At 38.3% G+C, this 15569-nt stretch overlaps 1 protein-coding gene across 1 annotated transcript in view; it reads left to right on the top strand.

Moving 5' to 3' along the window:
- The window catches only part of ZCCHC4 (zinc finger CCHC-type containing 4), a 1048879-nt gene that overhangs the window by 52153 nt on the left and 981157 nt on the right, over positions 1 to 15569 (top strand). The gene's annotated exons all lie outside the window — the stretch shown is intronic.

The raw sequence follows: 15569 nt of genomic DNA, 5'->3' as shown, positions 1-15569 counted from the left end.
AACCTGCATCTCATCAAACTACAGTTCTAACTGGTTTGGTAAGCAGAAACATACTTTGTATTTGTAAGCAGAAACATACATTTTGTTTATTTGCTATTTGAAAAGCAGAAACACAGCATTTATTATACATTCTAACCAGTGTTTTCCCTGACTATGGTGCCACTTTAACCTGTTAGACTTGGTACATTTATCTGGCTAGACACTGTTTCCTATTCTTTGTTATTCTTTACTCTTCCCCAGACATTTATCTATGTACCTACTTATTGTAGCATTTCTTGTACCCACTCTTTGTTTTCTGATAATCCTTCCATCACTCTCTGACTGACTAATATCTTTTACTCTCCTAATTGTCTCCATTTCTCCTAGAACTGTACTATTCACTTTCTGCTCACACTCTATTTTTTCTCTCTGCAGTTTGCTCAGGCCATCTACAAGCCTCGGGATCGTGCCCCCCTCCCACCTTCGGTTCTGAAACAAATTTCAGCAAAAGCTCAAATGAGCCCTGGGAAATCTCAACTTTTAAACTCAAGCCTTCCAGTAGAATTAGTTATTAGGTGAATGTCATTGAATTGCTTTAACAATTTTCTCATACTTTGTGACCATCATTGTGAGGTGAGCTCCACTGCATTGAGCTCCATTCAGCTTCCAACTTGGAGAGCTTTAATGAAGTCGGCCACTAGGTAGGAACTTGCTGTACTAATTGTACAAGTTCCTTATTCCCTCTGTATACAAACAGGTGAGCTCCAGAGTCCAAGGTTAAAACTATTCCAAAACAAACCTTTAGTTCAGTCCTAATTCCCTTAGCTGTGCTCATCCATAAAGAGCTTGCTAGCAACATTTGATTTCTGTAAGCTAAAAAGCTTTCCTGGCTCCTGATTCCTTTTTTTCTTTTCTTTTTGGAATCCCTCATGCTGGGGTTGCTCTGCCCGCTCTGTTCGCCCTTCGGGCTCACTCCACTCCCCTACCCTGTCCCCATATCTCACCTGCCCCCAGTGCTTTTACTCTTGAGCACTAGGCTGACACTCCCTCACTCTATCCATCCAATTAGACGCAATTCCTGTTATCCTGTTTCCTCCTCCTAGACCTATAACATGCTCGTGCTTCACCTATCACTTCTTATTACACTCATATTACTATCTCTGTCTAACTAACCTGCTTATTACATGAATGCATTCATTGTACATAATGTACCTTCCACCTTTATTCTCCCCTTTTCTGAGTATTAATCTTATTTACTTCCATCTTATAAATCTTAGTTTTTATACCATTCACAGATGATTTACATCTTCTGTACAACTTAAACTCTGTACTACTTGTTCTCTAATCTGTAAGTATGTAATGTGTATTCTTCTATTTTGCTGCTATACTTTGCTTAGTTTTACTATATAATATTACAATTTGCTTAATTGATACTATATTTACTATGTAATATGGAGCTTTTCTCCCCGGGCCTCTGCTGAAAACGGGCTCCTTGAGCCCAGTGGACCTCCCCGGTAATCAAACTGGATATAAATAAATAAATAAATAATAAATCTCACCTCACTACTTATCACCACGACACATTCCAGACACGCACTTTTCATCACACCACAAACCCACCTTACCATACTACGCCATGTGCATATCTCACCATCAGTCCTACACTTGTCAATATTACTAGCATCCAATATTTTCCATTTAAATTAATACATACTAAAGATAGTAACTATAATCCTCAGTTATTCAACAATGAGCTTATCAAATGATTGAAACTACTTACCAACATTGCCTCTAGGCTACTGCTTAGTGGTGACATCCACCCAAACCCTGGACCACTCTCAGATGACACCAACCCATCTAATCACCCCCACATATCCAATTCTAAATGGAAAAAAATCAGACCTATTGCTAATGAACATTAATATTAGAAGTATAGCCAACAAAGTGGACATCCTCCATGCCACTCTAGTCACATACTCCCCAGACATAGTCATAATCACTGAAACATGGTTAAAATCAAGTACAAAAGATAATGAAATACTACCCCCAGGTTACTCCATACTACAGGTGGGTAGACTCAGCAAAAGAGGTGGTGGAGTTGCTATCCTTTTTAAAGACCATATACTTTAACTTTCCTTGAAATCAAAACCCCACAACTGGACAGTGCAGAAATCATCTATACCACACTAACCATAAATTCAAGAAAAAAAAATTAATATAATTGGCTGCTATATCCCACCTGGAAATAATGCCCCAACTATGGAACATTTATTGCACTGGACAAGTAGTACCCTTAATCAGGAGACATTCATACTGGGTGATTTTAATGTAGACTGGTTTGCATGTGATACAGATCACCCCATCCATCACATAAACTTGCATGGTTTTACACAAACTATTCAAGAACCTACCCAAATAGATAAAGCTAGTAAAAAAACAATCCACCTTGGATTGAATATTATTAAATAATTCCTCTCACTCATTCCTGTCAGGTTGCCTTCCTGATGGTCTGAGTGACCACCTATCCACATTTCTTATATGACAACACATTTTCCCACCAAAACCTACTATGGTTATACAACTGAGAAAAAAATCATAACTTTAATCTTGACAACTTCCTAGCTGACCTACAAAGGTGCTATTGGACCCCACTCAAGTACCTTGACCTAGATGATGCAATGAACCACTGTAATAAAATTTTCTTGGATATATTAAATGCATATGCCCCTGTTAGAACCATTAGAGTAAAATCAAACTATGCCCCCTGGCTAAGCAGAGACACTAGGGCCCTTCTGAAAACTAGAGATAAAGCCTGGGAACTATAGCATAAGACTAACACAGTAGTTTCTAAACAACAGCATCAAGAACTTAGAAATAAGGCAAAAAAACAAAACACGCTAAAATACATTTCTATCATAACATTTAAAACACATATCAAAAAACCCTCAAATATTCTGTCCAGCTATAAACTCAGTCCTTCACCCAGGAAAATCTACTACACCAACACCAAACATCCACAACAATTCCGATAGCATAGCTACCGTTTTTAACAAACATTTTATTGAATCTATAATTGCCCTTTCCTAACAGTAAACCCCTACTCCTGATACCAAACAAGCCACGTCTACAACTAGCAATGCCTCATTCTCTTTCTCCCCAGTTCCTGCAGCCCATATAAAAAAACTACTACCGAAACTAAAAAAATACTACACTTGCCATAGATAACTTACCCAGTGAATACCTCAAAATTGCAGCTGAATATATAGCCTTCCCAGTATCAATCCTTATAAATAGATCCATTCTCGAAAACAAGATCCCTAAACTGTTGAAAATTTCCCATGTAATCCCACTTCATAAAGGGGGACCTTCCACAGAACTGAAACCATCAGCCAATTGCTATTCTTTCACCTCTTTCTAAGCTACTCGAAAGGGGTATTCATCTCCAGGTCATGAAATTCTTACTAACAAATAACCTTCTTGCAAACATTCATCATGGGTTTCGCCCATCAAATAGTACCACTACAGCTCTCTTCTTATCCTTCACTAATACCATAAACCATCACAGGAATAACAACTTTGTATCTGCCATCTTTCTAGACCTATCAAAAGCTTTTGATATGGTCTCCCATTCCAAACTAATATATGTACTAACTGAACTATCCTTCTCACCATCTGCCACAGCATAGTTTCATAACTATTTATCTGGCGTCAACAATCTGTTCTATGGCAGGGTGACCTATCTCCATGCCTTCCTTTATCCATTGGTGCCCCCCAAGGATCTATCTTGGGCCCTGTTCTTTTCTCCCTCTTTACTAATAATCTACACACAGCCCTCCACGTGGTTCTATAATAAAGTATGCAGATGATTTAACACTTATCTGTGCTGCCACTTCTCTATCAACTCTTCATTCTTAAACACAGGAATCTTTCACTTCTGTTGAAACATGGTTATCCAATGCCCATCTAATCCTGAACCCAAACAAAACTAAATTATTACTCTTCTAACCTAACAAGACATCTATCTCATGCCCAACATTTAACATAATAGCCAAAGACAATACTGTGATCTCCCCGACAACCCATACAAAGCTTCTTGGAGTGGAAATGGACAATACCCTAAAATTTGACTTGCAAGTCTCCCTAACTATAAAAAAAGTCCATAAGAAACTTGGAAGTCTATATAGGCACAAAAGGTTCCTGACCATAATGGCCAAAATTACATTAGCATAAACCCATCTGATCTCCACTCTACTAGGTTCCCTATTAGGTGATCGAAGATGCATTCTTAGGAATGCGTCTTGATCGAACTCGAAAGCATGAAACAGCAAAATACCGAAATGGCATATAAGCAAATTCTTTCCCTGGGAAAGAAATCACTTAGCCGCCTTTGGTACTTTGCCATTTTCGTCACTGCAGTGCAATCTCGGAGTTGGTATATTTAAGAAGGGGGGGGGTGTGGGGGACAAAGCCCCCCACTTTATGTAATGTTTTAAAGTTTTTTTTTCTTTTTTGGAACAACAATTTTTTCCTTGGGGAAAAAAATTGCTGTTCTGAGTGTTCGGGATTATAAGCTTTCGCTTACATGGGGTCAAAAAAATCAACATTTGCTGATTTAATATAGACCCCTCTACTATATGTTTCTCCAATTTTAACTAATCTGAGGAAAACTGACTTATTTAAGCTAGAAGCATGCTGTATTAAAATTGCTAAGTTTGCATTCGACTGCCTATATAGAACAAATCACTGTACAGCTTTAAGGATACTACACTTCCCAACATTTATTCTTTACAATCAACCCTCTCTAACCCACAAAATTGTAACACAACCAGCTAGAACCCCTGCACTACAAAATCTATCCTTCCTTACAGTTCCAGCAGACCACTTCGCTCTAACAATAAGAACTTACTGACCATCTCCAAGGCCAACAACACTGCAGGAGAATCCTTATTTTCCAACTATATATCTCGTATATGGAACTCCCTTTCTAAATCCATTCTCTCAGTCTCATCCACTAACCACTTTAAGCCATCACTTAAAGCTTATCTAAAAAAATAAGTGGCTATATTCCTGTACTAACCCCTCATGAGTGGTCTGATACATCACAGTATACCCAAAACATATCCAACGTCTCCCTCTGTGTTGAATCCTTTGTTCCTACTGACCTGTCTTAACCTTGTATCTTGACATAAGTCATACCCACAAATAGTACTTGCTGTGTTCAAAGCCTAGGTTTTGTTGTCAAGATGTAACAAATTTGGATGTTCTTATGTATACTACATTTTGTGTATTTTTATACTTTATTATTGTAATGTGTGCATGCAAATTTACTGTTGCTCATGGAGCTTTTCTCTCCGGGCCTCCGCTGAAATAGGATCTGTGTCCAGTTGGACTTTCCTGGTAAACAAATAAATAGGTGATTAGGTAGGTGTTACAGCTTGTGAAGACTTTTTCTAAGCTGTAGTGCTGAATCTCAAACAGCAGTTTGCGTGGGGCTCTAAGTACTGAATCATGATTAGACTTTGTTGAACTGTTGTGAGTGATAAGGTAGCTGAGTGCATTTGCCCCTTGTGATGTGGCCCACTGCCTGCCTCCAGCTGCTTGTTGTGCTGATGTTAGGCTGGTGGTGCAGCCATTAGAAGAGTTTGGTGTACAGTTAGGTATTTTTTTTTCTTCTCAGAATGAAAAGTTCTGCAACATAAGGTATAGGAATTGCTGTAACCACACAGGGCAATTACAGTAACACTATTTCAGTTTATGCACAAAACTGCAATTATAAAAATGTGGCAAAATTAGTATGAATCTGTGATCCACGTTGGAGCTAGACATGGGTTTTATTGTTGCAGTTCTTTTTGAAATCTGGCATTGTGTTAAACTATGAAGCTTAGAGCAGGCTGATTGTTTCTAGTTATTCACAACATAAGTACCTGGCAGCTATGCTCAGGTGTCTGAAACTTCCCCAGAGAGTTTGTCCGTTTTACATAAACTATAAACATGTCAAAAAATAAATGTAGCAGTTGTGATTTTTAATTACAATATAGCAGTACAGAAAGATTGTTGATTCATATGAATGCATATCATATTCTATGCATATGTAGTAGTACATAAATATATGCATTATCTTTCTAATTTAATTATTTATGTCTGGTTGGGAAGGGCTCATCATTCAAGTGAAAAAGCTCCAACATTACATCATTCTGTAAAGTACAGAGTATTGAGAAAAAAGAACAAAAAGAAGAGGTGCAAACACATGCCTAGAATAGTGGCAGAAAATAGCAAGCTAGCAGTTACCACTTCTTAGCAAGAGTGATATATATGGCTATATTCCTCCTTGTAGGTCCTTCATGTGGCTATATGTTACTTGATGAAAAAAAATTCTTCAAAGAAAACTTGCTGTGTGCCAAACCAGCAAAATATTGAGTAATGGAAAAAAAATACAGCTTAAAATTAATTTGGTACAGAATAGTACCTGAGAGTCCCTGTATTTGTGTACCTAAGTAGAGATCTCTAGTGCAGAAAAATAAATAATTTAAATGGGGGGGAACTGTCCTCAGTCCTTTACACAGTGATTATTCTTAAGGGTCTGCCACTGAGTAGCAGGCACAATTTGTGAGAGTCAGTATGTGTCAATATTAGCTAAATAAGGTAGTAATAGTAATAACAAGTACAGTTGTGCATTTGCAGTGCCATGCAAGTGTGATGGAGTGATTCACTCGGTTACATAGGGGGCTTTCCGCTCGCATCCCTGACATACCAACGTTTGTCAACATTTACACAAATGTTAAACTTCCTAGTTAACTTAAAAATCAGCTCCTTCAGTTTTTATCCATTCCCCATATCTGGTACTTCATAGGGATAAGATCATTGCCCACACTGCTCTCTCATTATGTTAAAAAAAAAAACAAAACTCACATATGAAACTAACTTTAATCTATTTATGTTCCTGTCTTCTTTGCAAAACACACTAATAAGGGGGAGTATATCCTCTACTCTATGAATATGAATTGTCAGTTGAGATTTTATGTTGCGAAGGCAAAGGTTATCCTTGTATATAGATGGCTATTTTTGTACTTTTACAAGAGAATGTTTAGACTGAAAATTTCTAAGCTCACCTTAGCAAGATGATTGTGCAAGATTTGCCATAATAAATATAAAGCCTCATTCAGCTATTGCAGTTGCTACTTCCACAACATTTACCATAACAACAGTGTAGGATGGTGTGTGCTACAGCTTTGTGGTCTCTATGTTCAACACTTTCAAGGCTCTATAAGCTGAATGCGATGTACCGGTGATCGCGTTCTGCTGCTGCCACTGTTATTATGGGTATGTTTGCTATAAGGATTGTGATGATGTGAGGTAGTGCCAGCTGTGCTAGGTGGAGTAGGGCAGTACATGTGTTACATATGGCAGCCTATCTAGCTGCAGTTTTGTAAATAATTATATGTCATTTGAATATCAAACTGATTTGTACAGGTGCTTGCGTTAAAAATGTATTTGTAAAGTTGCTTATGTTAAAAATGTGTCAGCAATGGGTCCTGCTGGACAGAAAAGAAATAAACATGCATGTCAGACTGTATTGTTGTAACTGATTACATTTATATATTTTAACAGGATGCTTTAGAGAAGGGGTTAAGTTAAGCCTAGCTAATCTTAAGAAAAATGGCCTGAATAGACTGAAATTAAATGTCTTAGTTTAGTCCTCCACCTTTTGTTGGAGCTGTTATATGCTGTGGGCTGCTACATAATTCCATAGTAGTGCCTTCTTAATTCTCTTAAAACTACTTAGATTTATTGAATATTCTAGCACTTAAACATGTGTCTTGCAGTTTTCTCATTCTTGCTGTAGTATCCTTTTTTTATGATTACAGGCTTGAAAGTATTTAAAAACCCAGTTAGCTGTATTTTCACTATGGGCAGGATTCACGAAACCTCCGTGTAAGAGTTAATATGTCTTACACGGAGGCTGCAGTTAAACGGTGTGACGTCAGCATGCCATGCATATTCATGAGGGCATGCTGAATCACACCCTAGGCTAACACGGTCCATGTAGGAAAGTAGGGGGCGTGTCCGCATGGCGAGTTCTGCAAAGGGACACGCCCCCAGAAGAGTCAGAGTCCTGAAAGTAAACTCCCACGAGCGAGTCCGCGGAAATGTCAAGAAACACAACACCACACATGCCCCCACAGACTATAAACCCAACTGTAATGTAAAACGTAAAAATAACAGTTTAATTTTTTTTTTTATAATTTCAAAAATGTTTGCCCGTAGTTTCACTCGTTTGCGCTGGTGTGCCATCCGCTCAGCCACAGTTAGCAGTCATTGAAAAGCATATAAGATCTAAATATGCAAATTAAGCCAAGTAGCAATAGCGTAGCGGTAGAGACGTTGGCCAAAGAGGAGGTAGTCACGGTTCAAGCCCCAAAAACATAATTTTCTATTTTTAGTGAAATAGGCATGAAACAATCCCCTGACATATATATATGTGTGTGTGTGTGTGTGTGTGTGTGTGTATATATATATATATATATATATATATATAACTATAATTTAAGTAAAATGTAATGAAATGGGCCATGTATTTTTGAAGAAATCTGATGCAATAAAATAAAAAAAAATTTATAAGTGCCCATAGCTGAGCAGCGCTCTAACAAGCTGAGTATGACTGCCTGCAGGCGAGCAATGGTTTAACAGGTGTAATATGAGTGCCCGGAGTTTAGCAGCGCTTTATCACGTGTAAAATGTGTGCCCGTAGCTGAGCAATGCTTCACACAGCGTAATATGCGTGCTCATAACCAAATAACACGTTACCCAGCGTAGGCCATTTGTGCGGAGCTGCGCAGCGCGCCAACTGGCTTACCGATGAGCAACGTTGAGCAAGCTGTATCAAAACCGCCTTTACACAGACACACCTTCTAGCCTGTCTAGACAGTAGTAAAATAAAAAAAAAGCAATGGCCAGGCTCGAACCCAGGATACTGTGCACCATAGTCAAAGTACTAAACCACTAAGCCATGACAGTTGTACTGAGAAATGCAGTATTAGCATATATATAGGAATGAATGGAAATAGAAGCATGACAAAGCAGGTTTTATTAAGCTGATACACTTCCAAAATGGCCAATCACAGATCAGTGCGGGAAAACCGGCATATATAAGCCCCATAGGTGGGAATACACAGCATAACTGATTGTGGAACCCATTTGCAGTCAGGATGGCAGGTGTAGGAGAGGGCAGTCGCTTCCGAGCACAGAGGTGGGGTGTTGAGGAGTCCAGATATATGGTTTGGCTCCTAGTCCACAATCATGAAGCTCAACTCATGCAGGCCCAGGTTCCCTGGGTTGCGTACAAGGCAGAGGCATGGAACCGGTTGGCACATGATCTCACCAGTGCCACAGGCATACCAAGGACTGGTGAACAGGTCCGTCACCACCATGCGGACCTGAAGAGACGTAAGCAGGACCAACTGAACCGTTGGATCCAGGAGGCCCGGCAAATGCTCAACTCCCCACAACTGAGTAAGTATCCATGTAATTAAGTATGTAAGAAATTATCCTAGCCGATATTATGGAGATGTATGTTCCAATATTACTTCATTTATATTACAGCTGCAGGTGTGCGTTCTGTGAATCGGCGAGCCTATGATGATAGGCTGGTGCGGTTGCGCCACCAGGCAGGTTAGTAATTATTTTGCTTGTTATAGAATATAAGTGAGACAGCTTGTAAAAGAGTTCAGTGTTGTTACATATGAATAAAGTTCAAATAAGACTAGAAGAAAGATTCTGCTAGTACTGTATGATTAGATAAGTGATGCAGCCTGTAATCCAGAAATAAAAATTAAGCAAGTCTGAAATAGAGATTTTCCACCTGTATTGTAATATCAGATAACTTGCTTCAGCCTGAAAATTACTGGTAAACAATCTACAGACGATAGACATGTGTCAAATACATCCCCTTTTAAAATCTGACCTATGAAACAAGTGAGTCTGTTGGAAAGGATTGTTGTAACCAAATAAGAAATGTTAATAATGCCTAGAATTAAGTACCATCTTGAATTGTAAAAAATAAAACAAGTGAGAGTGTGAGAAAGAGGTATGAATCGACCAAGAAAGCTGTAATAAGTCTTGAATAAAGTTATACTGCAGTCAGTACATAATGAAATGAATGAGGCAGCCACAACCAAAGAGTGAAATGTTTCTAATAAAGTACTGAAGCTGGAATGTGTCTGTCCCACAATTTGGATATGTTGCTGTACCCTTGCAATATGGAGATAGTATGGTTGTATGAAATACTGAACATCCACAGTTGTCTAGAGCCATATAAATCAAATGTAGCAGGATGCTGTACCTGAACACAGCCAGATATGAATGTGTTTGAATAAAAATGCAATGTATATTAATGTAGCAGTAACATTCCCATCACCAACATTCCTAAGGTTACATATAGGAAACTGTACTAAGACATGTAGGGTATATATATCTGCAGCTACTAGAAATGTACAGCATATGTATAGGTAGTTGAAGTTGTTAATGTAATATTTCTTCACCCTACCCTATTTTCACAAATAATACCATTCCACACCAAACTGGGTATGTGTATTCACAATTGATTCCCATGGACATTTGTCCTGTTGGTTCATACATATTTGCATGTACGTTGATGCATGTGCCCTGTTCACATATCCAAACCTGATGGCCTGTTGCCATCAATCAACCCTGCATGCTGTTGGATTGTGTATCGTTGTTCTAAATATGCATGTGTTATGCTTGCTGTTCAATGCATGGAATTCATGGGTGTTTGGTTAATGGGAATATTGATGCATGCTGTTACAACTAATTTTGAATGGTATTGTTTGTTACTAACCCAAAATGTCATAAAATATTGCTAAACATAGGACAACAGGGAAGGCGGGTTCCAGCGGACCCACCTCTCCCACCTCAGCTGGCGAGTGCACCTGGCACTAGTGCCCAGGCCAGAACCTCCTCCGGTGGCCCTGTGCCACCTTCGGGTGGAAGCGCTGCAGGGGATGGGGCTCGTCCCCCCTCTGCAAGCGTGGCCGGAGGAGAATGTCCACTCGCCCTCCAAAGTGTCCGGTCTGTGGTGCGTAGTGAGATCAGGCAGTCTGTGCTTGAACCCCTACGCCAGCTTGAGGCACGGGTGGCGCAACTCACGGGTGTGCCTGCCCATCCTATACAGCCCCCAGCACAGCCCCGTCCTGGGCCGTGAAGGCGCAGTGGCAACTGCCCATGGGTGGGGATCTCATTTCCACTGTTGCCATCTGTGGGCTCATGGGCTCGCGATAGCCAAACATCCGTCCCCATCAATTGTGTTTACCCCCCACATGTGTTATACTCCACCCCTGTATGCGTCTTGTTTGTCTTGTCTGTTAACCTCCCCAACCTACCTCCCCAAATATACCTACTTCCTGTACCTCACATTCCACTCTCACCTGAAAAAATAATAAAAAAAGGGCACTCTGTTCCCACAAAAAAATTACGCCCCATACATAGCTGCCCATTTTGCAGACATGTCTGCTGGACATGTGAACTGGTAATTACAATTGGCTGTACAACATATTTTGTTGTCCTCACCCCTCTCTCAGGGGTGGAAGGTTTCAAATTTCACACCAAATTCCACACATATGCACAGCTGTTGCTGATAAAGAAATGGGCAGCTATGGGCCTTTCCTACATCCTTCCTGCAAATCCCGAGATTGTTTTCCTACTGTCCTACCCTCTTTGTGCCCCCTTTTTCACCACATTCCTATCTCCCCATTTTCTTTTCTTTAAAAGAAATTAGCGCGGGTGTGCGCGAGAGTAAGCACTTTTAAGCAGTAGTCAGCGGGTGTGCGCTTGTGTGCACTTAGCTAAGCGTGTGTGCGTGAAGCTAAGCGACAGTGCACATGCGTGAGCACTGCTCAAACCAGCGCTAACCCGCTTAGAACTGCTTAAAAGTGCCTTAGTCACTCTGAATGACAAGGCCTGTAGTCTGCTCAGCAGCAAAATAAAATTCCTCTGTCAGTCTCGAACCCAGGATCTTGGAAACACTAGTCTGCATGACTTACCACTAAGCCATGACTGATATACAAGAACTTGGTGCTGAAAGCAATATATCATGAAATAGAAGGACGGAATGTAAAGGGAATACAGGAAGGCTATTACACAAAGCTTGTTTCTTGTATCTTTACTGGCAATTCTTGTGGAAATGTATTACATTAGTGTGATAAGAGAAACACAAAATAAACTCAAAAAGGCTTCGGACCAAACCGAAAACAACTTCAAACTAGTACAGGATACTCGGTGACTGAAAAAAACCGGAAAGTAACCACACAGCCAGATGTATGATTTAGCGCTTTCTTCCACTTTTTATTTTTAACGTGAACTTCCTCAGAAAAACCAGGAAGTCTCCCAAACTCCTGGTTTTATACTGACAAACAGGATATGATGTAAAATTACTTATACAATTTATAATTAATGTTCTCATAACTGACAGACAGAATATAGTGTAAAATTGCTAAAACAATTTATAGTGAATGTTCTAATAAATATTCTATTCACATATCAAAATAAAATAACATGATATATATATATATATATATATATATAAAAAATTTGATTAAAACATACGTTTCTATAAACAAAATGTATGCAATCTATGTCTAAATGTTGTTCTACAAATTATCAAAATACTCAACACACTTTCTAATATACATTAATAATACATTCCTGTGACTAACTAAAACAATACATGTATGCCACTTTGTATATGTATGTATCTGTGTGCATTTCTCTCCACACTCACCCCCGCACACATGTGTGTGAATACGCCTATGGATACAATCACGTACTCATACATACTAAAACTCCTATACACATGTACATGTGTACACACTTTGTGAAGACACACATGAAAATATGTGTTTGTACACACACAAAAAAATCCCACCATATGTCTATGCATGTGAGATAATCATCCTGCAGTACTAAACTATATTACCATAATACCGTCTCCCCACTAGCTTAATCTGGAAAAATGATGAAAAATGATGTTACTCTAATTACCTCTGTGACAAGAAGCATTTGATGTTAATTGCTTCATTCAAACCAGGGGGTTCATCTGCTCCTAAGTACAGCTGCCATAGTGTCTCTTTCTGTTCTAATTTGTTATTTAAATCACCCAACAGCAAACCTTTCTCAACAAAGTCTTTCACAACTGATATCTTTATACAATAGTATTGAAGCCAAAACAAACAGGCTTCGGGCAACTATCATCCTAAGAAAACAGAACAAAATGCGTAGAGATATAGCTTCTTATGAAGCAAATGAGGCATACATTTGTTCCTATAATGATGGAAGGAATGTTAACAGTAATTTAAACAAAGATGGTATGACTTCTACAAATACTGTTGGTAAAGAGTCAGTCAAACATTTTTCAAATAATAATCAGGTGTCTTCACCAGTGCCTTTGATTACAACTAATCCACTATTGGGTGGACAAGAACAAACAGCACAAAAAGCCGAGTATTTCATAAGGGATTCTTGGCATTTATTGGAGAGTCTGGGACAACTAAACTTCAAGCTGGATGAAATAAATTTTGCAACTCTTGATGTCAAGAGTTTATACACCTCTATAGACCAAGAGTTGGGAATAGATTATTTGAGGAATTTCCTTACACGAAATACAGATTTGGGAAGTTTAAAAATTAATACTATTTGTGCTTTAATGGAAATAGTATTAGATAACAACTTTTTCAAGTTTGACAATAACACTTATAAGCAAACATCTGGAGTGGCAATGGGGGCTAGAGTTGCCCCAGCATTTGCCAACATTGTTATGTCAAATTGGGAACAGGAATACCTCAAAAAGCACCCTGATTTTGGCAAAGCAAGGTTCTATGGTAGGTACATAGACTATCTGGTGTTTGTATGGGAGGGGGACAAAACTGAGTTTGAAAGTATGGTGAATGACTTGAACAAGACAACTAGTTTTTTGATATTTAAACACAGTGGGTATGGTAGGTCAATAAATTATTTGGACATCTGCCTATATATGGATTCCACACAGAACATTTTACATAGTAAAATATATAGAAAACCCTGTTTTACCAATCAATACCTACACAAGACCGCCTGCATCCAATTCACATGAAGAAAAATGTCATCAAAGGCCAAATGATTAGGCTCAGTAGATTAACATCAGAAGATAAGATCTATCACGAAGAATCACTGTTGTTAAGAAATTTGTTTTTGGAAAGAGGGTATAAAAAACATTGGGTAAAGAGGTTAGAGAACGAAGTAAAAAGGCTTCGAGATGGTGTAGCCAGACCAATCTTGACTATTAATAAGTCAGTTAATATGGAAGAAATTTCAATAGGAACTATAGAAAAAAGTAAAGTGGTAAATGAATTCTATACTGCCTTTCCTCTTCCAATATCCAATGAAATGTGGTATATTAGAGAAATTATAGAAAAAAACTGGAGAATAATTCTTGGGAATAGAGAACTTATGTCATGTGTAGGTCTAAAACCATACTTCACATACAAGAATGTCACCAACATAAAAAATATTTTAGAACATGATAATAGGACAAATAAGGTACCTACAAGGGAAATTAGTAAAAAGAAAGGAACCTTTGCGTGTCAAGATTGTAGACAGTGTCTGTATATTAGTAACACCTCCTTTGTGACGCTCAAGCATACAAATAAGACATTTTGGGCGCAGAAGTATTACAACTGTCACAGTGATTATGTGGTATATATTGCAACTTGTTTAACATGTGACAGTTATTACGTAGGTAAAACCAAAAGAATGTTAAAACGTAGGATCTATGAACATACTTTAGCTATTAAAAACAAAGATAAGAATAATTCATTGGCGAGACATTCTCAGGTATGTTTGGATTTCAAGAAGTTTGAGTTCTTTGTCCTAGACTTTGTTGAGAAAGGTTTGCTGTTGGGTGATTTAAATAACAAATTAGAACAGAAAGAGACACTATGGCAGCTGTACTTAGGAGCAGATGAACCCCCTGGTTTGAATGAAGCAATTAACATCAAATGCTTCTTGTCACAGAGGTAATTAGAGTAACATCATTTTTCATCATTTTTCCAGATTAAGCTAGTGGGGAGACGGTATTATGGTAATATAGTTTAGTACTGCAGGAAGATTATCTCACATGCATAGACATATGGTGGGATTTTTTTGTGTGTGTACAAACACATATTTTCATGTGTGTATTCACAAAGTGTGTACACATGTACATGTGTATAGGAGTTTTAGTATGTATGAGCACGTGATTGTATCCATAGGCGTATTCACACACATGTGTGCGGGGGTGAGTGTGGAGAGAAATGCACACAGATACATACATATACAAAGTGGCATACATGTATTGTTTTAGTTAGTCACAGGAATGTATTATTAATGTATATTAGAAAGTGTGTGGAGTATTTTGATAATTTGTAGAACAACATTTAGATATAGATGGCATACATTTTGTTTATAGAAACATATGTTTTAATCAAATTTTTTTTATATATATATCATGTTATTTTATTTTGATATGTGAATAGAATATTTATTAGAACATTCACTATAAATTG

The sequence above is a fragment of the Protopterus annectens genome, chromosome 2.part1, assembly GCF_019279795.1.
Source record: "Protopterus annectens isolate FY-2018-M chromosome 2.part1, PAN1.0, whole genome shotgun sequence".
Lineage (NCBI taxonomy): Eukaryota > Metazoa > Chordata > Ceratodontiformes > Protopteridae > Protopterus > Protopterus annectens.
The sequence above is the reverse complement of the archived record's forward strand: the minus strand, read 5'-3'. Positions and strand labels throughout refer to the sequence as shown.